The sequence below is a fragment of the Aythya ferina genome, assembly GCF_964211825.1.
Source record: "Aythya ferina genome assembly, chromosome: 7".
Lineage (NCBI taxonomy): Eukaryota > Metazoa > Chordata > Aves > Anseriformes > Anatidae > Aythya > Aythya ferina.
Window position 1 is genome coordinate 7,862,732 of NC_140302.1, and position 27,840 is coordinate 7,890,571.

Sequence of the window (27,840 nt, forward strand, 5' to 3'; positions counted from 1 at the left end):
TTAATGAGTCTAGAAAAAGTCACGTCCCTCATACACTCAACTTAAATATACATATATATTTGTATGTATATAACTGTATACATATAACTATGCATACTTACACACACACATACTTTTATATAACCTGTTACTACATATACAGGTGTGTACTAGCTCCCTAACAAAGGCCATGCAGCTCAGGTAAAGGTAAGTGCAGACAATGCACTTTTGTGCCACTAATTATAATAATTGCTGGTGCTTTATATTCACATTTCTCGTGCCTGATGATAAACAGATGTGTTAATAATGGCTAATCACAGTAGAGCTTCAAATGTCAATAAGACCCTTATAATCAGGTGTGAGCATCATCTCCTGTTATGCTTAAAATCCTCTGTGAATGTGTTAGAGGGTTACTGCATGAGCAGTATGAGTTCTGTAAGATTTGTGGATATTAACAACTTCAGAGAGAGAGATTTAGGAATGCCCCATGATGAAAGCTATGTACATGGCATGTATACCATGAAGTCAATTCCAAAATGAGTAATCAAGTTAGAAAAGATACTGAGAGGTGATGCAGGGATTTTGGGGTCCCTCCCTCTGCAAAGAGCATGTTTTGTACACTGGCAATAGAATTTTTTGCGAAGAGTGATTTCAGGAGAGTACCTTATTCTCTGACTGTAAAAATAAAAAACATAAGGGAATGTGATAAATAACACACTGAAAACAGATGTGTGTACGTTTATCTGTAACAGGGGCTTCATAAGCCTACTCAAAAATATAAAATATTATACTGCAATCAAAGATGCTAAATGGAGTTACATCACAATTAAAGTTTATTGGTTCTTTCATATTTTTTCATACTAAAATGTTATAGCTGGGGTTTAGTTTTATCTTTATAACAGCACATAATACAATCACTGATCATCCTAGAAGCCGCTAAAATTTCAGCCGGCACCAAAAAAGTAGCAAAACTGCAATATGCATGTTCACAACCTTGAGTATATTGTAAAATAAATATTGTGACAAATGCGAAGAGGCAAGGATGAAAACAGGGATGCCCAGAACAAGGAGATGAGTTCTTTGATTCCCAGAGCACACTTAAAATGTGAGGAAACCAGTATTTGTTTTCCATATCGTTGATCAGGAGTGCTGACATAAGTATTGCTGGGACCTCTAAATTATTGATTACATGGTATTATCACTGCATTTTTAGGAGCCACAGTTCTATAAATGAGGGTATGAGATGATGCCTAGAAGTCTGCAGTAATTTCTGAATATTTTAATTGCATGTTAGAGATGAGCAATCCCATCAAAAGGACAATTCAGTGCAAGCTCCTAACAAAGGCTCTAGATACTTAGAAAAATGCAGTACAAGAACAGAATTCTTAAATTAACCTCAGCAAAGGAGTTGGACTTGATGATCCTTATGGGTCCCTTCCAACTTGGGATATTCTATGATTCTATGAAAGGCACAACTTCTTAAGCTTTCTGTCAAGATTTCCTTTAAGAAACAGCTCATGTTGAATCTGAAACTCCAGGTGAAGGCATTGCATTGCAAGGAGTGAAACCAAGCCCAGGTTTGTACTGTTGCAAAATGCTCTTGGATAAACAGGAATGAACAGTGAGTGCCACAGCAAATTTTTTTGAAATTTTGCAGGTCAAAACAGGACAAGGAAAAAAAATCAATACTCAAGTTTACATTTAAAGCAGTCAACATGGTGAGTACTTGTTATTTCAATTGAGACTCCCCAGCAAAACTAAGAGCTGGGGCACCTCCTGGCTGGCTGTGTTGGGTTCGCTAGCTGGCTCTTTGACTGGGAGGTCTCTGCAGCAGGCCGGAGCAGAAAGCAAGGCAACATAATGCCATTTTCTCTGCTTGGAAAGTGTGTTGTTTTCTGAGTTATTCACCGTGCCTCCAGAAGTACATATACTTCATTACCACGCCTGAAGGATTCAGCAGCTTGTGATGCTCTTGGATTGTCTCCCTCCAGCAAGGCAGGGAAAGGTTTCAGAGCGAGGCACCTCGTTAGGACATTTTTGTGCAATATGGTATTTTAAGACATGAAATTCATTGCAAAGAGGTAGCACGCTAGAACCCAGAGGAGCCCAGATGTTACCGGCAGCCACGGAGGACAAACCAAAGCCAACTTCTAGGCTGTAGCCAGCACTGAGCTGACCCTATAGAGCTTCCCACTGCCCGATGTGATTTCGCCACCATGACACCGTAGGCAGTGCCAGCAGAGAGATGCACTCATAGATGTTTGATACTGGTACTTCTCCTTCCAAAACTGTAGCACCTTGCTTTACATGGCAACTTTTGTCTGTCTGGTCTTCAATCTACATACTGGTAGTAGTTACATGATATTATTGTGGCATCAGAACGGGTAGAATACCTATCTCCATAAACATTAAAGAAACAATTCAGACTAAATTCAGACTTTCTTTACCTAAAGTACTAACAAATGGGGATAATGCATTACTGATCCCTTCTGTGGCATCATTTTCTTGCTTTACAGGGTGTTCCTTACGCTGCTTGTTTCCCCAGTCTGCAGAAGGAAAGAGTTTTGCTTCCCCATTATTTTATTCTTGTGGACCCAGCGAGTGAAAATCATGAACTTCAGGCTCAGACATGAGCTACTCCTTTTCTCACTGCACCATGTGCAAAGGCAATGAAATGGAGAAGGAGGTGACAGGAAAGTTTAATTGAAAAAATATTTACAAAACAGTAACATAAGTATTCTTGATGTTATACATGCTATATGATTATTTATATCATATGTTAATACATGTGGGAAGTACTTCTGGTGCAGCTGCTAAGATGCACCAGAACATAAATCAACCTTTTGGGGAGCGCTGTTGGAAAACAATCTTCCCACCAGAGACTTTAAATGGTCTGTTTTTCTGAAAAGCAAGGTCCATCACACCCTGCCCATTAAACTGTGGCCAGTGGAGCAAACCTTTATGCATATGACATTTAAATATGTTTTAAAACCTTAAAATCACAACTACATCAAGTACACTGCACAGATAGGTGCATTAGTTCAAAATGGAGTGAGATACTCAAAGCCCTGCAATATTTTAGCATTTTCCCAAATTTTTACATGCTCTCTTGAAGCTTTCCAAAGTTTTCAGGATCACTGAGCAAATTGTCCTTCGCTAAAGCACGTGCTGACTGCATAATGGTACCGCGGACATTTTATTGCCTGTCACCATAGGCAGAATTTATCACCTCACGTTTGCTTTTAGGATGTTTTATTCAAATCACTGTTTCTTTTCCCAAGAAAGCCTCAGGCAAAGAAACAGGGTCTTTCTGCCAGCAACGATAAGTAGAATTTCTTAACATAACCATCCTCTTACTTATGTTCAGTTTTGCGGGATTATTGTAAAAATTAAGCTTCAGCAAGAAGAGTCATTTCCAGTTCCTTGTATTTTGTAGCATGCATCTTATAAAATAATGATGAAAAGCACGTGTACATTTAACTAAACAGAAGGAGCATATTGAATTATTCTACCCCTCCAGACACATCATGAATCATGAATGAAGCCCCAGCAGACTCCATTTCGAGATATTGCTCAGAGCAACGCAGAGGGGATGTATTTAACAGCTGGAGCAATAACAAATTTCTCTACTCTCAGACATTTGTGCTTCAAGTTTCTAACAGTGATGGCACCGGTACAATGATGAGTTCATCCCAATCCTGTCTGCTTTCTCAACAGGTCCCTTCACTGAACTCCACAGTGATATTTTGCCACCCCGTACTGCGCAAACAGAGTAATTTTATATTTGGACAATGAAAGATGCAGCATTCAGGCAAAGATAAATATTTTAATGCTTTTTCTCCTTGCACAGTTTATATCCATGTGCCCGTAAAATGGGACAGTAGAAAAGAAAAGAAAAGAAAAGAAAAGAAAAGAAAAGAAAAGAAAAGAAAAGAAAAGAAAAGAAAAGAAAAGAAAAGAAAAGAAAAGAAGTCAAATATCAGTGTTTAATAATAAAAAATAAAAGCACATCCACAGAAGCAGCAGTCAATGCTTTTATTTATTTATTTATTTTTTTTTTTTTTATTTTTGCATCCTCTGGTGAGAGCCATGGCTTTTCCTGGCACATAGAACAGGACAGGTATTAAGAAGAATGTGAAGAAAAAGACAATAAATATCCCATGAGCCTAAAATCAATCCTAACCGTGGCACACAGGATGATTTTGGATGCCCTGACATCCAAAACAAAGCATTAAAATGAACAGAGGGATGCTTGGTGCCTGTGTTTCAGCAGCACTTTATGCCATGCACTGAATTTTTGGGGGTTGTTCTCAGGCTGGCAGTAGGATACCCCTGCAGCATCCTCCTTGAGGAGCTGGGCTGTAAACAGGGTTTTCTTTGCATGCACGGTGGAAATCCAGCATTGCAGTGTTCATGTGCAGTAAAGTTTGCATCTTCTCCATCCACGTCTTTGTGAACTGCCCATTTGGGAATAGCCTTTAAAGCAGAGTATGCATAAATATGCACTTTTATGAGTGCCTGAAATTACTGGCATATTCCTGTGAGCTGGAGTAGGTAAAGACAGATTTCATCTTCACTTTGATGCTTCACATTTTTTTCTGCTGTTTGCCTCTCTGAGCTTGACTAACTTGAATTTCAATGTTAGAAGTGCATACATTGCATGTATCACAAAACCATGGCGCACTGCAACTCCTGGGCTATACTGCTCATGTGGAGAATTGGGGGCAAGTGCTGTTCACAGGAAACAAGTGAAGTGCTTCAGTACTTCAGCTCTTTTCAGGACACAGATAGAATTAACTTCTTATTTGGATTTGCGTGCTGTTTTGCTAAATAGAGCCTATTCTTTGCCACGTGAAGGACACCCTGATTTGGAGTCAGATGCAGGCAGCGATGGTTGCATGGTGCTCGTTTTCTAGGGTCCCACTGCAGGGCCAGGGCACCGGTACAGGGGCAATCTTGCTTTCAGTGCATAACAACCACTGAGCTCTAGGCAGCAGCCTTCTGGTTTTGCAGCCTTTGCAAGTAAGTGCTCCTCCTCCGCGTTTCCAGCCTGTCTTGCAATCACAAGAGTAAAAACCTCTTTTCTGTTTCTTTTTAAATGAAGGACGATTGCAGGGTGACAGCAACTGAGGCACAAGGAAAAGCACTAATTACTATAAAATGTGTTACAGCAGAGAGATGCAAATACTGGACATCATTCTCTCACTCATGCTGGCTGGGATGTGAAATCCAGAGGTTTCTCCCATTTTTCCCCATGCCCTACCAACCCCCACCTTTCTTCCTCAGCACCAGACCCCTTCTCAGAGCATCACGCTGAGGAAGGAAGGTACAGAAATTTTCAACACAACTTCACTCTTAAAGCAAGGGATGTTCTTGCACGTATACCGTGGATCTTTTTTATAGTTAGGTTTGGCCACTGTATAAGCACCTGTCTCAGTGGAGACTAATAATGTGTTCAGATTACATGAGGAAGAAACAAAGCAGGAAGGACGTGATTCAGTATAAGTTTTCCAGAGAGTTTTGCTCTCACTACAACAAACCGTGAAGACCCAGGATATCCCAAGAACTTTATATCTCTCACATAGAAAAAAGCACTGGATATTTTACACAGGAATGCCTAGTTAAGATCAGGTATGACTAAGAAAAGAAACCAATGGAAATGGTTACTAACAAAAAAAAAATAATAAAAAAAAAAAAAGGCACAACTCCGTCCCTCCACAACCAATCCCTCCTGGGACTTCTCCAAGTCTAAAGGAGAGGATTCAGTAGGCTCTAAAGAAAACGTATCATGCAAACAGAAAGAACACACAGAACATACGAAGGCTCCTAGTAGCACACTTTCAGAAAATCCTACTGAACTATATTAAATAACACCCAGAGCTGCTTTCTGGTAGACTGTCACCTGGTGTCTAACTCTTCCTGTTTCTTGCTGCCTGCTTTCTAGTTTTTCTCTTTTTCAACAGAATAAGGTCATTTGCACTATCAAAAAGTAAGCAAGTCAAACATCATGGATCGTAACATGAGCTGTGAAGACATCCAGGCTCAAGGGAAGCGCTCGTCTTGCCCCAGCTGCCGTGGTGCCCACCCCAGGTGGGTCGCACCTTAGCCCCAGCAGTGGGTTGAGCCCACCTGCATGAATCCTGCCTCGTTGCACCAGGGATTATGGATAATGAGATGGCAGCCTGAGCATGACCAACTCCACTGTCCCTGGAGGTCTTCACAGCATATGCAGATGTAGAGCTCAAGGGCATGGTTTAACGGTAGACTTGGCAGGAATGGGATAAAGGTTGGAGCAGACAATCCTAAAGGTCTTTTCCAACCTGAATGATTCAAGCCCTTGTAAGGCTTGAGCCACACGTTAACTTCAGTGAGAGGATTTCACCCCTGTACTCTGTCCTACGGCTTACAGCCTGCACAACCCTTATGTGGGGGGATCTGGCAACACCCTGTCAGCCAGCACTAGACCCAATAACCCACACCCCGTACTGTGTAGGACCCGGGGAACTTTTCTTGCCTGAATCACAGAATTGTAGGGGGTTGGAAGGGACCTCTGGAAATCATTGAGTCCAACTCCCCTGCTAAAAGCAGGTTCCCTACGGTGACAGGCCTCCAACAAGACTCAACACTGCTGATCGCAACTCTTTGAGCCCTGCCAGTCAGCCAGTTCTCAATCCATCTCACTGTCCACTCATCTCCCACACACCTTCTAAGCTTTGTTACAAGGATGTTGTGGGAGACAGCGTCAAAAGCCTTGCTGAAGTCAAGGTACACAGCACCCACTGCTCTCACCTCATCTAGCCAGCCAGTGATGACATCACAGAAGGCTACCAGGTTGGTCAAGCACAATGTACCCTTGGTGAACCCATGTTGACTACTCCTGATAAACTTCTTCTCTTCCAATTGCTTGCAGATGGCTTCCAGAAGAAGTTGTTCTATCACCTTTCCAGGAATGGAGGTGAGGCTGACTGGCCTGTAGTTGCCCAAATCCTCCTCCTTCACCTTTCTGAAGACTGGTGTGCCATTGGCTATCCTCCAGTCATCTGGCACCTCTCTCATTCTCTAAGAGCTTTCAAAGATAATAGAGTGGTTCAGTAATCTCATCTGCCAGCTCTCTCAGCACATGGGTGCGTTCCATCGGGGCCCACGTGTGTTGATTTTGGCTAGACACTCTCTGATCATATCTTCCTCAACAAAAGCGAAGTCTTCCTTTCCCCAGACTCTCTCTCTTACCTTCAGGGTCTGGGATTCTTGAACGGCAGTCTTAACAAGTAAAGACTGAAGCAAAGAAGGTGTTCTGTATCTCTACTTTCTCATTGTCCCATTACAAGGGCACCCACGTCTTTCAGTAGTAGACCCACATTTTTCCAAGTCTTCCTTATACTACTGACATACTTTAAAAAAAGCTTTTCTTGTTATCCTTGACCTACTTTGCCAGATTTACTTCCAAATAGGTTTTAGCCTTCCTCATCACATCCCTGCAGGTCCTGATAGAATACCTGTATTCCTCCCAAGTGGCCAGGTCTTTTTTCACATTTCATAGACTTCCTTCTTGTCTTTTTTCACATTTCATAGACTTCCTTCTTGCCTTGAGTTTATCCATTACCCATAAGAGTGTAACCCAACCTTCTGCACTACCTTCTTTACCCCATTTTTCAAAGGGAACTGCTTGAAATCTCCCAAGTTACTCAGGAAACACCATCTAAGGTGTTTCCATGCACTGAATCATAGAATATCCTGAGTTGGAAGGGAACCACCAGGATCATCAAGTCCAACTCCTGAATACCCATGGTGTTTGCCTAAGGGTATACACCTGAGGGTGTGTGTATATATATAATGTTGGATTTTCTCTAACCTAATTCCAAGGCCTCCTATTACTTCCCCAAATATCTGACGACCTCTTTTGGAGATTCATAACTTCCTGGCCTTAACATGACAAACATTAATTAAGCATTATGAAAGTCTTTAATTGTGTCAGGGTTTTTTTCCTTTGAATTTCAAAGCATGTCCACATAATTTGTATTACAAAAAATGGTAATTAGATGTCACTTGCTGTCTTTAAGCTAACCGCTATTTTACATAACCTCTACTATGTCATTTTATTCATCCCTGCTGTATAAATATAGTTCTACTCTTCTTACATTTCTATGATATGGACATTTTTCAAGGCTTTTAATTAAACTCACTTTCCTTGACAAAGAGCTCACGAACTACTTAATAAATCGTATTATACTATTGAACATCCATATACAAGACGAAAGCTGAAAGAGTTCCTTAAAGTAGTTTATAAAGAATGTATTCAGAACAATTTGAAAGACACAAAAATCACTTCAAGTACTATTTTAAGTTTGATGGTAATTGGTATCTGTTGGATGAGTTAATGGAAAACCAACAGGGTTAGAAGCTTAACGTTCAGTTGCCCAAACATCTAATTCTATGCAACAAATACTGATAACTGCATATTGCACGTGAACTCTTGAAGAGGGTTTGAAACAAAGTGTCTCCAATTATTCATGAAAAGGAGAAAATAAACCAAGTCCCTCAAAGTTCTGCACTGCAGATACGGAGTTGCTCTGCTTCTAGCGAACAGAATGGGGTAGAAGACCTGTATGTGGCTTTGTGTTATAAGCAAAGAAGGGAGTCCTGAGAGAAAAAGGAAATCTCAGGCTGCAATATCTGTGGTTCCTGGGACCTCTTCATCGAGAACATCGACCTTAGGGACAAATTTATAATGACCATATAAATATGTCCTGCAGTTTAAGTTGTTCCATTTCTTAAGAAATTCAAGTCTGGACAAATATGCCTTCGACGGTACTTCTGCTGAGAGTGTTTTTTAGATATAAAATAGTTGAAAAATAGACATATTTTGGTGTTCAGCATGAAAAATCGTCTTGGGAAATGGCTTGGCTAGTTGGTAAAAATATAAACAAAAGGAGCAGGCATGAAAATGAGAACCGGTAGGACAGAACTTGGGGTTAATTTTTGAGATGACCTGCAAAAGTTTTGAGCTAGTTTGATTATTCATTGGGGGTAAGACATCAAATACACAATTAAAAACAACATTCCATATCCTAAAGAGGGTGCATACAAGGCAGAAAATGCTGCTTTAAAGATATGTGGCTACCAGAAAGGAGTTGCTTGTTAAAGTAACAAAAAGAAGTGCATATGCAATGCCTTTTCAAAAAAGAAAGCTGAAGCACTTCGTAAGTATTGATTATGCCTCACAGCACTTACATGTATAAAACCTATAAAGCATTATCTACTGATATCTCTGGAAAAGAAAAGAGGAAAGCATCTCTGCTGCTGCTGGCCGGATGCTTTGCTGGGACTTCAGGTCTCCTGAATTCACTTTAAGAAACACATACCCATCTTTTCATCACAAGAATATGCATTAGCTCTTTTGTTGCTTCATTATTACCCACAGTAGAGCTAATACAAAAGCCAGGTGCAGTTTCCTTCTTCCTTTCTCCCTCAGAGTAATCACCGGACTTCAAGCAGAGTCATGGAAAAAGAGGAAAGGGATGGTTTTAATTTGTAATGTCCCAGCAAGCTGCAAAGCAACAAGGTCCTTTCTTCCATCCATACTCTCTGAGCACTGCAACACACACAGACCTCAATACTGAGTGACTGAAAATGAGCAGGAGTTACAGCTTTATCGATGTTTGTTTGTTTTTCTAAAGGAAACTATGTACAGCTCTAGGGAATACATCTTCCACTCTTTCAATTTTTATTTTTTTAAAGGAAAGCTTTTTTTTTTTTTTTTTTTTTAAAAGAGCTGTTCACATATAGGAAAATTAATGATGCTTTCTAAAAAGTATCAAACCATTATCTTACTGCCTTTTTTTTTGTTGTTGTTGTTCAGCTCTAGGTGCTATTTGGCTATTTAGCTCCAAAAGGTAGCTTGTACAGCCAACTTCTCATAAAGATCAGCACGAAGCCATGTGGAAATCCATTTACGCAGCCAGACGCTTGCACTTACAATTCTGCACCGTGGAACACTTTAGTTCATGAATAAAACCAACAGGAATGAGAGAAGTGACATATATGACTTCACTACATACAACTAATTGACTGGGGATACCTTTCAGGGGAGATGTTTCTATTGATTGAAATGCCTAATTAAAGCAGCAGAAGTTTATGAAATTAGAGTATAGGATAGATTAGAGGTTTTTTTCTCTTCGGTAACGAGTAGCAAAATATCCCTGTGCTACCTTTCTCAGCCCTGCTGTTCATAAAATCTCTTTACAGCTCCAGCACATAGAGTTTGCTGCAGGAACTAACGGGATCCCCAGGGTCTCCTTCAAGTTACCAATCTCTCCCCTTGTAATTCAGCCACTCCTGAAGAGCTGTGCCTGCCCAATGTTTGGCTGCAGTTTCCAAAAGGAGGATGACAATGCAGGTTTTTAGAGCTGCTTCATCACTGCGTGCTTCACAGAAGGGGCTTTGTTGTAAGTTTTTACGTTTCTATATACAGGACTGTTTAAGCTTGCGTCTAGGATTTACATTTTTGCTAAAAATCATAACTGCTCACTGGAGCTTTTGATACAACTTAAAATTTACTCTGAAATAACTACACAAAAATTATTCCAGCAAGCACATTTTTTAGAACCTTGTCCATCAGCTGTCATGTAGATCTATTTGCTTTGCATGTTTTTTACAAGGTGTCTTGTGGATGCCATGAAATTAGCAATGAGAAGCTTAAAACCTTCCCTTCTTGCTGCTCTCCACTGCTCCTTGTCTGAAAATGCAACCCCAGCCATATTTTTTTCTATTTCCATGCAAGATCCTGTAGTAGCTTTCCTAGTTTGGGGAAGCCACCTCCCATGGACGTACAGATGGTGCCTGGAAAAAATGCCGTATTTCGTTACGCCAGTGACTTTTCCCCCCCCTTACTGCTGCTTACGGAGAATGTAAGCCACATATAACGAGTGGATTATAGATCTGTCACTCCCTCATTGGGAGTTCAGAGTGACAGCTCCTAATGCTTTAGTCATTCTTAAAGAGCAAAGAGTAGACTGCAGAGCATGGGCTAGATTAACACCTCTGTGCACCACATCCACTGCCCAGTGCTGCATGTCTCTGCCCTCAAGAAAAGCTGCATTTTGGGGGACTACATCCATCAAACAATCTCAAAACTCAAGCAAGACCCTGTCCAAACAAGAGGTAGGTATCTGAGATGGCAGGATATATCTAAGGTACCTCCACGGAAAAGGGCAGAAGACACAAAGACAGGCACTCATGGTGTGATATGACACCGACAGATACAAAAGGGTAATGACGAGCACTGGGTCATGTTGTTTAAAAGGCACTGAACTATTTGACAAGATAATAGCGCTTTAATTCTTCATCTGAAATTTAAGCTGTGACTCAGATGCTCATCTCCTCTTTCTTTACATCTTCTTTTCTGCACTTCTAGTCGCTACAGTGTCGTTCTCCCCCTCATTAATTCTGACACGTTCAAGCTGTTGAGTGCTGAGCCATGAAAAGAGCACACTAACTACAGTGTTTGGCTGGGGAAAAAAAAAAAAAAAAAAAAAAGAAGAAAAAGAAGAAACATCAACACTACAAGCTAACGCAAACCATGGATAATACCCATAGACCAATAAAACAGTCAGAGTTGCGTGAGAACCTTCCTGCTTCCCAAGAAAAGGGACTGTGTTTTGAGAGACACACATATAAGGCAGATAATTTAGCCTGTCTCTTAAGTTTCTTTCCCAAATCTTAATTGTGATTGTCCCTCTCTACTCTGTGCTGGTGCGGCCTCACCTCGAGTAGTGTGCAGTTCTAGGCACCACAGTACAAAAAAGATGTAAAACCGTTGGAAAGTGTCCAGAGGAGAGCGACGCAGATGGTGAAGGGCCTAGAGGGGAAGACGTATGAGGAGCAGCTGAGGGTACTGGACCTGTTCAGCCTGGAGAAGAGGAGGCTGAGGGGAGACCTCATCGTGGTCTACAACTTCCTCACAAAAGGAAGCGGAGGGGCAGGCGCTGACCTATTCTCCTTAATCACCAGTGATAGGACCTACAGGAATGGTGTTAAGCTGAGGTAGGGAAGGTTTAGGCTAGACATCAGGAAGAGGTTCTTCACCAAGAGGGTGGTCACACACTGGAACAGGCTCCCCAGGGACGTAGTCACTGCACCAAGCCTGTCTGAATTTAAGAAGCTTTTGGACTGTGCACTTAGTCATATGGTCTAAAAAAGTTTGGGTAGACCTGTGTGGTGCCAGGAGTTGGGACTAGATGATCCTTACAGGTCCCTTCCAACTTGGGCAGTTCTATGATTCTAATTAATAGATGATTACTTCCCCTGTCATGCCAGTGGAAAGGCACCAGCAGTAAGAGCTGTGATCAGCTAAACAAGGGAGAAAATAATGGAGTGCTACAGCTTTTTCTTTTTTTCTTTTTTCCTCTCAAACCTCATTGCATAGCCTGAAATACTAAGCTTTTAGTAGCTCCGTTAATTCATCAGCAAATGCTGGCACTTGCTGTTGCAATGCCCATAGAATGAAAAACATGAGTGCAACTTCAGCCCTGTTGGAAAGACAAAGAGAAAGTCTTATTTCTGGTTAGCTGGTCCCAGCTCCTGACCAGCTTTACCTTTAAGGAGCAGAAAATCCAGCAGAAGTGACACATACAAGCAGCCATTTAAAGAAGTCTAAACTAAGATGGAGGGGACGTTCCTGTTGCAAGCCAGATACAGCTGCTGACATGCATTGCTGTCCTAGCAAGAGTCAAAAAATTCCCTTGCTTGACCTGCTTCAGCATTTGCCTGTTTTGATGATGCATTTACTTTAATAAGTTTTAACAAGCACTCGTGTTCAGGAGTCTCTGTTACATTTTATTCAGTGCCAGAGTTAATATTTTGGGATATAGTTCTTAAACAAATCATTGCCTCCTTGACAAACACATGTAATTCCAGCCGAAGTCATGGCAGGGGTCACAAACTCACCCTTCCTTGAAAGGAAAATGTTTTGTGGAATTATAGTCCAGCCCTGAGCCTCCACACTTTTATTCCCCGAAGTATCCAACATTAGAACGAGACCATAGCATCTGATGCTTCTTAATCAGATTTTAAACGTCTTTCCAGGGGATTATTTCTTCCCAATATTCTGACTTACAAGTGACTGGGCAGAGAACTCATCACATCCTATTGCTGCTCCTACTTGGTTTAATGATGTTTTGGGTTTATTCACCCCAAGACTACTCTCTGCTTTGACATAGCAGCATAACCAGCGGGTCACACATTCCCCCTGCAGTCCAGTCCCCAGCACATCCAGCTGTTCAGAGGTGATAGGGAGAAATCTCTAGCACCTCTTCTTCTTCCTCCTCCTCAGCAAAGTGGCATTTGGAGTGCAACCTGAGGCAGGGAAATTCAACGCAGGCTGACGAGCCTCATCCTGCTGGTGTGCGGTTTGAAATCCAAACAGGTCAAAAGGGATCAAAGAAGAGCACCATATGCTGGCTGCTTGCTGGCTCTAGTGAAACGAGATGGTAGCTTCAGTACAGCTGTGTGAAGATAACACTGCAAGCAATTAGCAACCTACTTCCCCTACAGTGTTTCATTTCAGCAATGTGCTGAACACAGAAGGAAAAAAAAAAAAAAAAAAAAAAAAAAAAAAAAAAAAAAAAAGGATTAAATCATTAGCCTGCATGAACAAGTGATCTAGTGATCTTTCTGGGGAAGGGCAAGACTTTTTGCTATGCAGGCATCACACAATTTAATAAGAGGTCCACTCTGTTCTAGCTACATAGAAGCAGAAGATTTGGCGTCTGGTCATGATTTAGCCCATTTGCTTTGCTTTTTCAGTCTCTGATCTCCGAGAAGGGACTTTTGTTGTTTCTGCCGTTGGAAAAGAGCAGGCAACTATAGCCTGAATAAACCAGCAGTCAAACAGCAGTACCACCCAATACAAAAAGCACAGGCAGGGAAATGGAAAAGGGCAATCTTAAAAGATCACTTATGAAACAGAAGGACTAAGCATTATGCCTTTTGAAAAACAGGTTTTGTTATTCATTCAGCAAGAAGGCAGGAGGAAGATGGTATGACATTGTCTTAAAGCAAACAAACAAAAAAACACAGGAACTTCCAAAAATATTGCCATCCTGTTATTTTCCTAAGCACAGACAGCAATGTGTGGTCTCTCCACAGCGTTTCACCCCACACCAGAAGCAACACCTTCTCCACCCGCCCAGGTGAAATCTACCTGATCTCCCCTCCCTTACGGGAGGGAAATCCTCTCCTTGCAGACTTAGTCTGCAGCACACCACAGGGCTACCCGCTGGCTGAACATGGGATCTGCCTGGGCTTTGACAGGATCTCAAGCATCCCCATGCAGACGGGTCTCCCCACACAGTCCTTTGCCATCCCTGAGCTATGGGGAACCCTCCAGCAGCCTGCCAGGAGGAGAGGACCCCAACTCCTTGCTCAAATTCTTTGCATCAGCATACGGACAAATTATTAGTGTTTGCCCTGAACCTTCAAATCTTGGTCCTCCAAGCATCTGATCTAGGCAGCAAGAATATTCTGCACAGTCAGAGGTAGACATTTACTTTCTTTGATGACAGTGGACTTAACATGACTCATGAGAATCTATCTTCTAAGCCATTAAATACATATATGAAGAGAAAATAAGGCTGTGCATTTCACTGGATAAGCTTGTGGGGTTTCAATACATACTGCAAGGGACAGTCTGGAAAAAGAAAGAATCCAATATGTTTGTTGAAGTCTGTAGGGGGCATACATCTAAAATAGCTGTTGATTAATACATACATCAAATAAAATCTCTTGCTGATTTGCAGAAGCATCATTCCATCATTACAGATCGCTTTAACTTTGATGAAAAGCACTGCTAACTTAAAACCAGCAGTTGTAGCAGGCATCTCAGCTGTACCAAAGCACTTCAGCTATCAGAAATTATGTTTAAAGACTGAATATTGAGGAGCTTTTTTTCTTCTTATAAAGACATTTATTAATTATTTTACAATTTCTCCAGTCCCCAGCCAGCAGCAGTTTTTAATAACTCACGTATCATTTGACGTTGCCTCCCAAAGGCAAGCAGTAATTGAGGTTAAAAAGCACTGAAGGCTGCCTCCTCTGTAAAGTTTGCTCATCTGCTTTGGAGCTAACCACATGTCATTGCTGCTGTGTTCAGAATTTCAAGTGTTGGTTGTTGTTTTTTCTTAGTTTTGGGAGCCACTAACGAGCACAGCTATTAAGAGAAGACACAAGATAGCAGGCCAGGGAGCACAGGAGGCAGTGCAGGTTACCTGCAGCTGGTACTGCGATGTGCGAAGGAGCAAGGGCAGGAGAGAAGATGGCCACTAAGCAGAAACCAGGCATGGATCCACCTCTGGACACCTGAAGGCAAACTCAGGGCAGTTCCTGGCTGTACCCCCAACATCTTTGTTACCATACATTTTTCTGTGCTAACATTACATGGTTCCTACTGCTACATGTTCAGCTGCCTGCAGTAGCTGTGTTTGATGTACCTTCACAGCCTGTATTTTTTTCCCGATTCAGGGAATTGTGATGTATTTGCTGCCCAGGATTTTGATTCTGTGAAATTTTGGGTGCTCTGTAGATGATCCAGAGAAGCATGTAAGTGCAGATAAACATTAAGAGAATGAGTAGCTGGACCTCCTGCCCTCCACAGGATGATTTATGCGCTTGCAGCTTGCTGCCATTCCATTTATTCAATTAGCTTGGTCTAATCCACCACTGAAATTACTGCAAACTGACTGAATTAGGCCCCTTCAACCAGAAAGAAATTGTTTTCTGTAAGTATAGAAGCTCTACAATGAAGACAGAAATCAGAGATGAGACAGCAAGGACTACAGCAGCAACTTTAATACTGCCTGAATCCTCCAGTTCTTCCTTGGCATGCCTTAGCCGGCTGAACAAGGTATGTGCCTCATTAGCCTCTGTCATTTTGGCCAGGGGGAATGTAATCCTTAACATTTAGTTCCATCTATTTGAAATTTTACAAAGTACATATTTTTGTGTTCTTCTGAGATGAACCTGCAGCGTATTAAACATGGTTGTACTGCGTGTATTCAAATGTGGAATCAGAACAGGATTATTTGAGCAGAGCACTAATAGAAATTAAAAACAACTACTTAAAGCTCTCAGATCTCAGTAAATAGCTGTAAATGCCTTTAACTCTTTTCTATCTTGATTTTTCCTCCCCCAGTTTTGCTTTCATGATCCTTGGGGGGGGGGGGGAATGTTTCAAGGCATTATTTAACTACAACAAGCACCCAATGCACCCTCAGTAATTCCTATGCTAAGAAAAAAAAAGACAAATATTCTTCTCCCCAAGCCTTGCAGTGTGCCAAATTTCTGAATTTTTACTGTTTTAAAGCTATAAAAAATAACTCTCGAGAAGAGAGATTGCATTTGTGTTCCCACTCCAGGCATCTTCCTCTGTGACCTTCCAACCAGCAGATCTGCTTCCTGGATATCAGAAACAGTGGCCAGCAGTTTCTGATGCTCAAAATAAGATTTAATTGGAAAGTTTTCCAGAACAAAGAACAAGGAAAGCTTACACCAGTGGAAAGCCATTCTTTTGATGTTATTGAAACAGTTTTGGTACACACTGAAAGTCTCCTCCTTAAAGAAGACCCTTGACTTGGCTGAAAAACAGTTCTTGGGCCAGTGCAAAAGGTCTGCTTTCTAAAGTTTCTGCTGCAATGTCACAAGATCCTCAAATTCAGCATTCCTGTGAAAGTGAAAAATCAGAACTACTGCTACAGCATGTTTAAACCCAAAAGAGAAAAGTTGCATAGAAATGAGGAAACCTGTTAAAAGGAAGTGGAAGAGGGCAGCCAAAAGGGAAAAAGAAACATTCAAGGTGGCATAAGAATTGTGTCTCTGTGCCTATGAGAGTTGGAAGAAGTACTTATCAGCTGTCCCCAAAATGACTTGAAATAAAGAAGTAAATAATTAAAAAAAAAAAAAAAAAAAAAAAAAAGATAACCTTGGAAAACGGTGATTGCACCTGAATGAGGGGAAAAAAGAAGAGCACAAGGTCCAACAAGAACAGTGCCAAACCATGGCACAGTACCCAACAGAGGCTGAGAAGCACCTGGCCAAAGTCTGTCCATAAAGCCTTCTGCAGGCAGGGAGCTTCCCGGAGCACCTGAGGGCCATGGAGACCCAAGTTTTGAAACGAGCACTTGAGGCAGACCAAGTTAAGAGCAGAGAGGCTGGGTCGGGAGCACTCAGCAGTGAGGAGCTACAGGAGTTCCCCAGCTGGCTGACTACAAGTGGGAGACGTAAGAGAAGCTTTCTCAAATTAAAGCATCAGCACAAAAGATTTACAGCAAATAGATCCAGTGAAGGGTAATAAATTGTCTAGATCAACTCACGCTGCCTTTAACATACGTGAACACAAGTTGTTCAGATTGCCAACCTAATCATTTTAGCACACAGTCCATGGTTTAGGTCAGATTTTGCAATAAAGGAAAACCAGGGTGGCAAATGTGCTGCAGCTTTTTAAGGGACTCCTGGGGGCTTCAAGCAAATTGCACACCACTGAGTCTGATTTCTGGTACCAGTTGAGTCGGTACAAATTTAACACGGAGTCGATACGAACAGGTAAGTTGTGCAAGTGGCCTCTTAGCAAAGGCTCTAACAGAAGCTCAGCTGTTGCAGGGTAAAAGGGAATACTCTCTCCTGCACGAGGGCTACAAGGCACAGAGCATGGGCCAAGCCTGCAGGGACCTGCGTTGGACTCACGCTGTGATCTGATAAAGAAGGGCAGGGGAGAATGAAGGAAATGGGATAAAGTTTGAGGACTGTGCAACAGCTTCCTGGTCAAAAAAAAAAAAAAAAAAAAAAAAAAAAAAAAAAAAAAAAAAAGCTGGTGTGGTCAGGGAGAACATAACCCATACACAAAACTGGGATTGCATGCAGTGCTGCGGGATGCCATATAATGCATGAGGGGAAAGCTGCCCTTACCAATTGACCACCAACATCCTCCAGTAAAAAATGCAAAAAAAATAAAATGTAAGTACAAACTGAAAATAAATATGTGACAGCAGTTCAAACAGCCTGCACTCAACTCACAAAAGGGGAAGCGTCAAAGGTTTTACACAGTTAAATGCCTAAACTAGAGAAGACCCTGATAAAGGATCAGATAAGAACCCACACACAACTTCAGTCATTTTCTGCAAGCTGCACAAGGATAAACTGCATGCAAATGTATTGGAACTGCCTTTTCTAAATATATATATAAGTACAAAGACACAGCCTGCCTTTCCCCACTCCCCTGGTAGTTGCAACTGAAAAACATCCTTTGGAAACTGATTTTCACTTGTAGGATCAGATACAGCATTGAGATTGAGTTACTGGGGTCTCTGTCATTGTGCCTTAAATTACACTAATACCAAAGCTCAGAAAAAGCAACCACCAGCACATTTACTATGTGGTTTTGGATCACTGCAGTACGTGCTGTTGACCCATGCCCATCACCTCAGCTTGACTATGCTCTCTCATCAGGAAAGGCTTCTTAGGTTTCCACGTGTTACTAGTTCTGCCTTGTGCTGTGTGCTGGAAATCAAAATGATGAGCAGCACCAAACCAAACAGCCTCAGCACACTCGATCTGCAACAGGCATCAATCTTCCCAGAGGAAGAAATCAGGCACGTCTGGCCAGTTTTACATAAATACATACTGATTGTCATTGCAAATATGCCCAGCCTTTAATCCTTCATCAGCTGGATCTTGCAGAAACGTTCCCATTATTTCACCCTGCATCAGTACCAGTGACATTGCAGATTTGCCCATTTATAGATGCTTTAGACCATAGTCAGCCTATATTGGTGCAGAATTGCAACATTAATTCCACATGAGCACTGGGGGTTAAACCCAGCACCAGGACTGCTGGCAGCACGTCGGCCTCACAGATTTTCATACCCAGCAGGCAGGTTTGGACATTAAATTCTCAGTAACTTCTCCAGATTCCCGTAGAGAAAGTCCAGCAGTGAGATTTAAAAAAAGGTTAAGGTGCTGGTTGTGCCTGTTTGGAAAATATTTAGATGATGGGCTATTTATGAGATTAGAGCAAGGTATCTGCCAGAATCACATTTTTCTTCCAAAATTTGCAGCTTTTTTTGGTAGTAGTAGTGATAACCTCTTTACAGGCAAAGACCTCCTGCAAAGGGGCATACAGACCTATATGGAGGTATACACAGCTATAGGAGGCGTAGAGCTGCTTTTTAGCAACTGACCCACGCATAGCATGAAACTGCTCCCTTACTGCCAATACTATTCTCATGAATATCTTGGAAGTCTCTTCAAGCCCAAGCAAAGCTTTTGGATTTCAGCACTAACATCACTTTTGCAGTACTTCCAGCTGCAAATACACAAGCCCTGTGACTGTTGGCAGGGGTGCCACTCCCAGGCCATCATACCCACGTTCAGATGAGTTTGGCATCAAGCAATTTATGGCTCTGTGTTCTACAGCTGCCAATAACTTCATTTAAGAGGAATTTATAGGAATCCTTTTGGAGAATTGCTGAAACCATGGATCACATGGACATCCAAGACCTGTTCTCAGGGGGTTACTCTTACCTAATCACAATTAATGCTCTCCTAGGATTATACTTGGGAAGTCAAAAAGTTATCCATGTAATATATAGCATATATATGCCTAAACTGCGTAATCATCAGAATATAATACTAAAAGAAGACTCACGATATGCACCAAGAAGCGGAAGCACAGCTCCAACCATTAACGTAGCACTCTAATCTCTTTGAAAGAAACAACTCACACTTTTTCATTGCAAATACACTCACATTTTTGATTCAAATAACTTTACATTAAGACTTATAGCACTTTTCTTTACGCTTCTTTTCCTCCACTTCTGCATTTACTTAACTTTAATTTTTTTTTTAGTTACACCTGGTTCATTAAACACATATGAGACATTATGTACTCTAACGCTTAATTTTTTCTTTTAAAAGTACATACCCATAATAAAGCAGAACTTACATTTGTATCCCAGAGATGACTCCTGGCCCCTCACAGTTCAGGACAGCAAAGCAATTATCATATCCTTTGAAACACAACTTCACTTCTGCTGTTTACAAGGTGGCTGCTCATTACATGCACACACACCTGCCAGCTGTTAGGTATTATACCAATTAATGTGTATTTCATTATTCCCAGCTGTACCAACACCCATAAACCATCAGCTAAGCTCTAGCCTATGCCACTTGCTGCACTAAAGCTGATTCTTTCCAGAAAAGAAAAAAATGGGGCTGGAAACACCAGGGCTTGCATTTAGCAAGCTGTTACAACCCCAGCATCTATGCAGATAAGGAGAGGACATTGAAAACTGTGTTTTGGCTCCTATAGGATGCAGCTGCTCAATCCTGCAGTTGTAGCAAAGCACTGAAAGCATTCAACCAGGTCTAAACAGAAAATGCAGGTTTCATCAAATTAACCACAGCAGACATTTCAATCTTGTTCACGTAGCCCGGTCCAAAGCCGTGCGGAAGAAGGCTCATATGTTTGGGAGACTTTCAAGAGCTGATTTCCTTTAGATTGGTTTCTGACATCTAGTAACAAACAAAAAAGAATCTTTCTATTTCCCTAGGAAAGCTGTAGTCTGGAGTCTGCAGCCTTGGCCTCTGAAATCAATGCAGAGACAACAAGTTGAACCAGAGTTATGGATGGCAATCTTGGCAGATGGAGACCACTGTTGAAGCCCTTACCCTAGCGATGAAGGCAGGAACGTCACGGAGAGCATCTTCCCTTGCTGCATGCAGGGAAAACCCAGGAGCACAACCATGGGCAGCAGGGGTTATACCAAAGGTCCATCTTGTCAGCTGTGGGTGGTTTTTTGAGCCTGACCCCACTAGCTACTTCATTCACACCCCTCGAATTCCTGTAGCAGAGGAAGAAGTGGACAACTCCTCTGTCCTTGGGGTCTTCATGTGGCTCGTCATCATCCAGACCTCTCTTATATCTGCTCTGTTGTCTCTTTTATGGATGAAAGCATGGTAAGCCATTGGATATTTCATGTTTTAGATGCCTTCATTACCCTTTTCAATCTTCTTTCAACCTTCCCTGGTTTGACGAGAGATTCTTTGAGACAGGGCAGCCAAAAGCCTATGCAGTATTCAACATGAAGGCAAGCCATGAGTTTACATGAGGTTGGACAGACTTTCCCTCTCTCTCATTTCTTTTTTTTGTCACCCTCCTAGAGCTTAGTTTGGCTTTATTATTATTATTATTATTATTATTATTATTATTATTATTATTATTATTATTATTGAGAAAGAGAGACTGCTAGGCTGACATTTTCAAAGAACAGCACAAGGCCTCGTTCCTAAATTATAAACCGCAGCCCAGAGGCCATCCGCATACACAGAGAAACAGGCCTACTACTCTTGCTGTGCAGCTTTCCATTTATCTGCACTCAATGTCCTTTTTAACACCATCATACGTTTTCGTAAGATGCCCCCAACATTCCTCACAACCAAAACACTACATTTTGATTTTAAAATGGTCCAAGCAGTCTGGATTATCCACAGAACCAGCAGATCTGCAGAGGATGAGGAAGGCAGGGAATTTCTCTGCATGCTGCCCAGATGCTCCAAACGACTGCAAAGACATTTTGGGCATTACAAACCTCGGTCAAACCCCAAATCTGTTGCTATTATTTTAGTCACTGTTTCTTGCTGTTTATTTAGCCATGGATCGGCTGAATGCTGTGATCACATACGAGATTATGAGCCAGTGTGCCAGTGGCGAAAAACTACAGCGTATTGTTGCATCCCCCTGAATACTGAAGGCAACGGGTAACCTCTTTTGATGGGGCACTTCCATCTGAAGCTGCCAAGCTTTCGCTGGAGCATATTCCTGTTAACGCACTTACTCCAGTGGTCTGCCAGCAGGTTTTTTTTTTGGATGGTTGTATTGTTAAAACGCTCAGTGTATATGCTAAGCTACTGCCAGCCGAGGTTTGTTGGTTTCTTTAGCTATAATAATCCTCAGCAGTTTTTGTGCTACTGATCAGCTGTGTTAGCTTAAAGATGAAGAGACACAGAATTGGCTCTGCATTTCGCAGTGAGACCACCACCTGCAGCACAGAGCCAAAATACTAGTCTAAAAATACCCTCTTCTTTCCAAGAGCAGAGGCACATATGAGACCAGGACAATGTGTGAGTGTTGAGTGAAATGCTATTTCTCATGATATCTGAGATTTGTTTCTAGGCGTTTGTCATCCTAGAGAAAGACTTTTTTTCTTCTACTACATAACATAAAAACACAGCATAAATTTAGATAATGTTCTGCGATAAGTTGCCATTTTAAATAATTCCCACACCATCGATATGCTCAGACTATTACATTTGGGGAATAGAAAAGAAAAGGACAAAAGGAGCATGGTGAAGGACACGTATTTGATGTGCCTGCCATGTATTTTATAATGGGATAATTGCTACTCAAACGTTTTGTCATAAAAAATAAATAGCTACTGATGATTTTATATTAACCCCACATTAATATTTAATTATAGGTTTTATACTTTACTACATAATTGAGCAGCTATTTGGTTTTTACTGTATTTTATTACAATTCACCTCTTCTCAAAGCAAAGAAGCTTTTCTATGTCTACAGCCTTTCTTACATCCCATCTCTGTAGAAACGTTAACATCTTTAGACATGCTGCAGAAAGGTTCCCCGAGTTTGCTGTTGTATTATATCACAGAGCTTCGCTACTTTTTTATTGTCTGTTACAGAATGTAAGAATTTTAGGCAGGATTTCTACCTAGTGCATTAGATAAATCATGCCGTGGTAGATGTATCTGTTGACAGTTGGTGGATGTCTGCCTGTTTGCTGTTCTGCGTTTCTTTTATTTAAGAGCTGAGCTGCACAGAACTCACAAGGATCAACAACAAGAACACATTGCTGAACACAAAATGCTGTTTCTTGATTACATCTGAAAATGGGGAAACTCTGGTGTCATTTCTCTTGTCTTAAAGCTCATGCAGTGCTTTGGGAGAAAGAGCAAGTGCCCTGGATGATGCCGAACGAAACATGGAAGGGAAGATGGGCATCTCCTTCTGTGATTTACCAGGTATTGCTGCTGCCTTTCTGCTTTGCTGAAACTCAGGAATAACTTTGGTCTCTGATAGCACTACACAGCTTGTCAACAGGATAAAATACAGTTATTGAAAGGAAAAACCTGCTAAGAGAACCGGTAAATTCTTGCAAAACTGTAAAAACAGAAGCTGCCAAGTGTAGAATATAAGATTGTAATCAGAGCATGAGAAAAGCAGATGTCCTGGAGTTACAATGACAACACACATCATGGTTTTAAAAGCTTGAATACTGGTCTACTTCACATGAGTTCAGCCCGCTTGATCCACCCTGAATAACCAAGAATAGCCTTCCCGTATCTCACAGGGCTTGGTGTGGTTTTTAATTAATTGTTTTTTATAAAAGAGGTTGGTCTGTGATGGTCTTCTGCATCTTTCAGACAAGAACGTGCTGCATCCCTAGTGTGCATGGTATCGAGATGGTGGAAGTACCCCCAGCTGCTGCTCCACCATGGATAATACGACCTGGTAACTGGAGGCCAGGCTTGACACTGGGACAGCTTCTAGCTACATGTATAATTCATGACAGAAGGCTACTTCTCTCCACTGCAGTTATCTTCAGAGGATAAACTGCCTTAGGCAGCTTTCCGCAGTCACTGCTGTGTCACTCACCAATATACAGGGCTGAACATCATCACCATGAAACTTTGTGTGCAGGTTCATCTCAACTTAGCATGCACTTTTATTATTCTCAGTGGTCATCCACTGTCAAAACAAGCGCTGGAAATTCAAGCGCTCACATATTCATGCTCAAAATTTGAGAAGGGCAATAAAATCCCTCCCGTAACGCAATGCCCCTGGGCAGCCCGTGTGCTTGCAGTAAACAGTGTGAATCAACCCGAGTTGCTACCTGTCAGATTGCTGAGAAAATTACTCATCAAGGCACCAAATGCTCTCCGGAGGAATGCCTTTAGTCTGTTTTCATAGTCTGTTTTCATCTTCAGCTCAAAGAGCAACTGTTGCGTGCACCTGCAAACTGCTGAAGCTCTTGCCTGAACTTTAACTTTTCTTAAACTAAATTCACACACCCTTTCTCCGGGAATCCATGGGGAAATACTCAAAACCATAAACTGAAGAAACCATGTTCCTAAATTGGCAGTACTTTATGATCCACCCATAAAATAACAATTATCAGACAGGCACATCAACCTCCTGGATAGCGACAGACTACACGCTTGGATTTCAGTCTCCTTGGAAGCCACAGCACATCCAGACAACAGAAAAAATTAAATTCTCATTTTTCTAGGTTCTATTTTTAGCAAAACATACCAAGTTATCTGAGGAATGAAACAAAATATACTAAATTACCCTTAACACATTGTGTGGTTTCACAGGCTGGACTGGTTCATAAAGAAACAAGCAACAAACAAAAGAACACATCTAAATTTAAAAACACAGAAGTGCTAGAAAATGTATTTCCAATTTAAGGAGCTTTATATGCCTGTTTTGTCCAGCTTAGCTACATACTACAGAGAATAGCTTCGGCTGCTCTTACGCAGCTGCAGTGATATGGCAAAACAGTGCAAGGTATCTTACAATGATTGCCTTTCAACACACAAATAACATCTTAACTATTGATAGAAAACCAACAAACAAACAAACAGACAAACAAACTTATAACTGGGTGATTTCACTTCTTAAAAATAAATAGTTTTATGCTTTCATCATATTTTCTGCCACTGAGCAAAGCAATGGTCCCTTTGAGGGCTGGAACTTAATTCCACGATAACCAGCAGAAATGGGAGAAAAGTTTAAAGAAAAAATCTGAATTAAGGAGATATATTTACACAGTTTTGTACTTCTGACTGCCAGTCTGTGTATTTTATCACCACCATCAGAGGCTCCCAACCCACAATTACTACTGGCTAATGCTGAGTTATTTTGTACAGACAGGAAATCGGAAGCCCTGCTCCCATGGAGGCTTGGTGGCAAGTTACAAAGTTTTTGAATGGGTGGTGCCTGGCTGCCCAGGTCGAAGTGCTGAGATAGGTAGATCTATATGTGCTTTGTGGCTAAGGGCAAAGCATTTGTCTTATGGAGAAAAGGTTTTAGTCTCCAAGCATCAGCTCTTCCCAATTCAGCTCCTTCAGTGACAGCAGAGATGTTTAAAAAACAACCAAACAAGAAATTACAAATAAAAGGAAAACCTTCATGCTAGAGTGCAATTAGAGGAACCTCAAACACTGTCACAGCATTTGTACTCGCCTCATGTTTCCTCCACCGCTTTGCCTAACTCATTGCATAGCTCAGTACTGCACCTAACTGCGCTGAAGAGCTACATCCTTTCCATCTCAAGAATTTTTAAATCATTCTACGCTATTCTGAATATCAGTAATGGCAATATTTTATATTACAAACTAGCTGAGCAACATTTTTGATGGAGTATGCAGGCTGTGAACAAACTCTACCCAAGTGAAGTAATTTAGCCTGAAAAGAAAAAAGAAACACCTTCAAGCGATGCATAAGGAATATTAAGCATTAAGTTGTTGTATGTTGAAACAAATACCATTAAAAATGCCACCTATACCACTATGGGATGCCAAAGCTTTTATCAATATCATTTCATGAATACTGTCATGCCTTAATCTTATTATACACTGATCATTTCTATGTATGCATCAGTTTGCTTCCTCTCAAGTCTTGTTGAAATAAATTCTTGTATTACGAACCTCCACTGCTAAAAATCCAAGCAAGAAAAACCTTAAATCTCCCATTTTGAGTTGCAAAAAACAGAACCAAGCTGGAAACTGCTGTTCCGCTGGTTCCCTGCACAGAAGTGCATGGGCTGGTGTTTTTCTTTGAAAAGGCAGACAAATGCTTGCTTGAAGCTGAACCGATTAAATTCCTCACTTCACATATATTCAAAAACAAATCTGAGAATTAATAAATACATGTAAAGTACTTCAGAAAAGCTTCCCTTAGTACTCATGTTAAATAAGCATATCTAGGTAAGGCCAGCACCACTGCTCCTAGTTCAGACTTAAGCCAAGCTCTAAAAGCATCCCATTTCAAGTACTTAAAATTTTCAGGAAACCTCTTATAATAAACTGGCAATAAAACAGAAGAAAATCTCAACACTTTTCAGCATCTTCAGGCGAACTCACTAGGAGCTCGCGCCAGACAGGACATGCAGAGCTTTCACACCCCACAAACCCTCTAACCAGGGAAGATTTTTACACAAAACGAATTTAAAAAAAAAAAAAAAAAAAAAAAAAAGTATCATATCTTCTTTCTGGCTATTTTAGCCTGGAAAGTGCACTCTGTATTGCTCTGGAACCATCCTCTTTCTTCAACCAGAAATAGTTTCTCCCACTTGCCACCGAAGCAGCAAATGCCTTCCAAATACACGACAGTTGCCAAAGGATGTTGCTGTCTGCAGACAAACCGTGGCAATGCCTACGAGGATAACTCTCTTGCTCAGACAGACAGTGAGGCTGCTCACATTCAGATAGCTCCTCAAGGATCTGCAGAACTTACTCAAATATTTTAAAAATAGACAGGGAGAGTAGCTTTAACAAAAACAAACAAACAAACAGACAAACAAACAAAAACAATTATGGATAGGCAATTCTGCTGATGAGAAAATCACTGATTTTGGCCATGAAAACAGCACACAGGGCATTAGCTCATGTTAAGCAGGTTAAGATAGCTGGACTTTTAAAACACATCCTGACGGCTAAAATTATCCTCTGAAATGCACAGGGATTGGTTTGCTTTCTGATTATCGCTGCAAGTATGGTTTAAAGATATGTGCAGGAAGATAGCTTTTAACTATGAAGTCTTTAGACTTCATACAGTTAACAACAAAAATTAATTAATTAAAGACTATATGTTTAACAGTGCCTAGCAGTCTTCTGGAGAATTATACCTTAAGAAGACAGCAATTTGCTTCTTCATATACTGTCTTTAGTCCTAAATGTTCAAAGTCAGTCATATAAAACTGTACAGTGGTCACAATGGCATTTTTGCCTCTAAGCTGCCTGCAGGACACTGCCTTTAGTATTATATTCATCAACTTTATTTATGCCTTAAAAAACTCAGTTCTTATATTTACTCCCCGTCCCCCAGTTCCTTAGCCAGGCTATGCACACAGGAGACACTGAACAAAGTTTAGGCATGCTGGATACAATACATGTTGTCCTTAGAGCCTCTGCAAGTTCAAAATTCAAGCTAGGAGTAACAAAATTTGCATGCAGTTAAATATTCCTGATTTCTTGATCTTTCAGAGCAGCTCAGAAGCACCATGTGCTGGAGGCACAGCCCTGCTGGGATGCCTGAGGTGTTGTGCAGAAAACAATTACCCAACACCAAACCCATGCACAGGGCTGTGGATAGCTTCCTAAGAGTGTTCATGCTGTGCTACGCCAACCCTACTCGCTAAAATTCAATTTTAGGACAGAACTGAAAATAAATGCAACTGTTTTATCCAAAATCCTTGCAGCTTCTTCTTCCTATAAAGAAAATGACATGTGTCAATTCTACCTGGCATTACTGGTCTCACTCTTCTGCAATCCTCACATTTCCAATTTTTAGCCAATCTTTAAGTATCTTTGGGAAAAAAAAAGAAAGCCAGAGGAAGTATGAAAGGGATCTAACTTTCTGCAAATAGGGGCCTGCTGCATTTGCTGCTTCTTCTCTTGGAGTAAGATTTTAAGGCCTCTGTTTATCCTGTCAAGCTGTCCTCACTTTGTATTACAGTGTAAGATGTTATGAATGTTAAGCAAAAGTATTTTATGAAAGAAAAAAAAATTTAG

General features: G+C 41.1%; 1 protein-coding gene and 1 long non-coding RNA gene across 6 annotated transcripts in view; one reads left to right on the forward strand and one right to left on the reverse strand.

Annotated features, from left to right (window-relative positions):
• The window catches only part of PRKG1 (protein kinase cGMP-dependent 1), a 466,559-nt gene that overhangs the window by 211,365 nt on the left and 227,354 nt on the right, over positions 1-27,840 (reverse strand). The window contains exon 1 of one of the 5 annotated variants that reach the window (XM_084525161.1): positions 19,970-20,116. The exons of 3 other annotated variants lie outside the window; for them this stretch is intronic. The gene's annotated coding sequence lies outside the window, so the exon portion shown is untranslated. Of the gene's footprint in view, positions 1-19,969; positions 20,117-27,840 lie in introns of those variants that run through there. One more of the 5 variants, XM_084525164.1, reaches the window with a different exon arrangement.
• LOC311439481 lies at positions 20,243-25,912 on the forward strand. Its single transcript, XR_014694746.1, has 3 exons — positions 20,243-20,982; positions 22,970-23,064; positions 23,467-25,912. It is a non-coding gene; the product is annotated as an uncharacterized lncRNA (long non-coding RNA).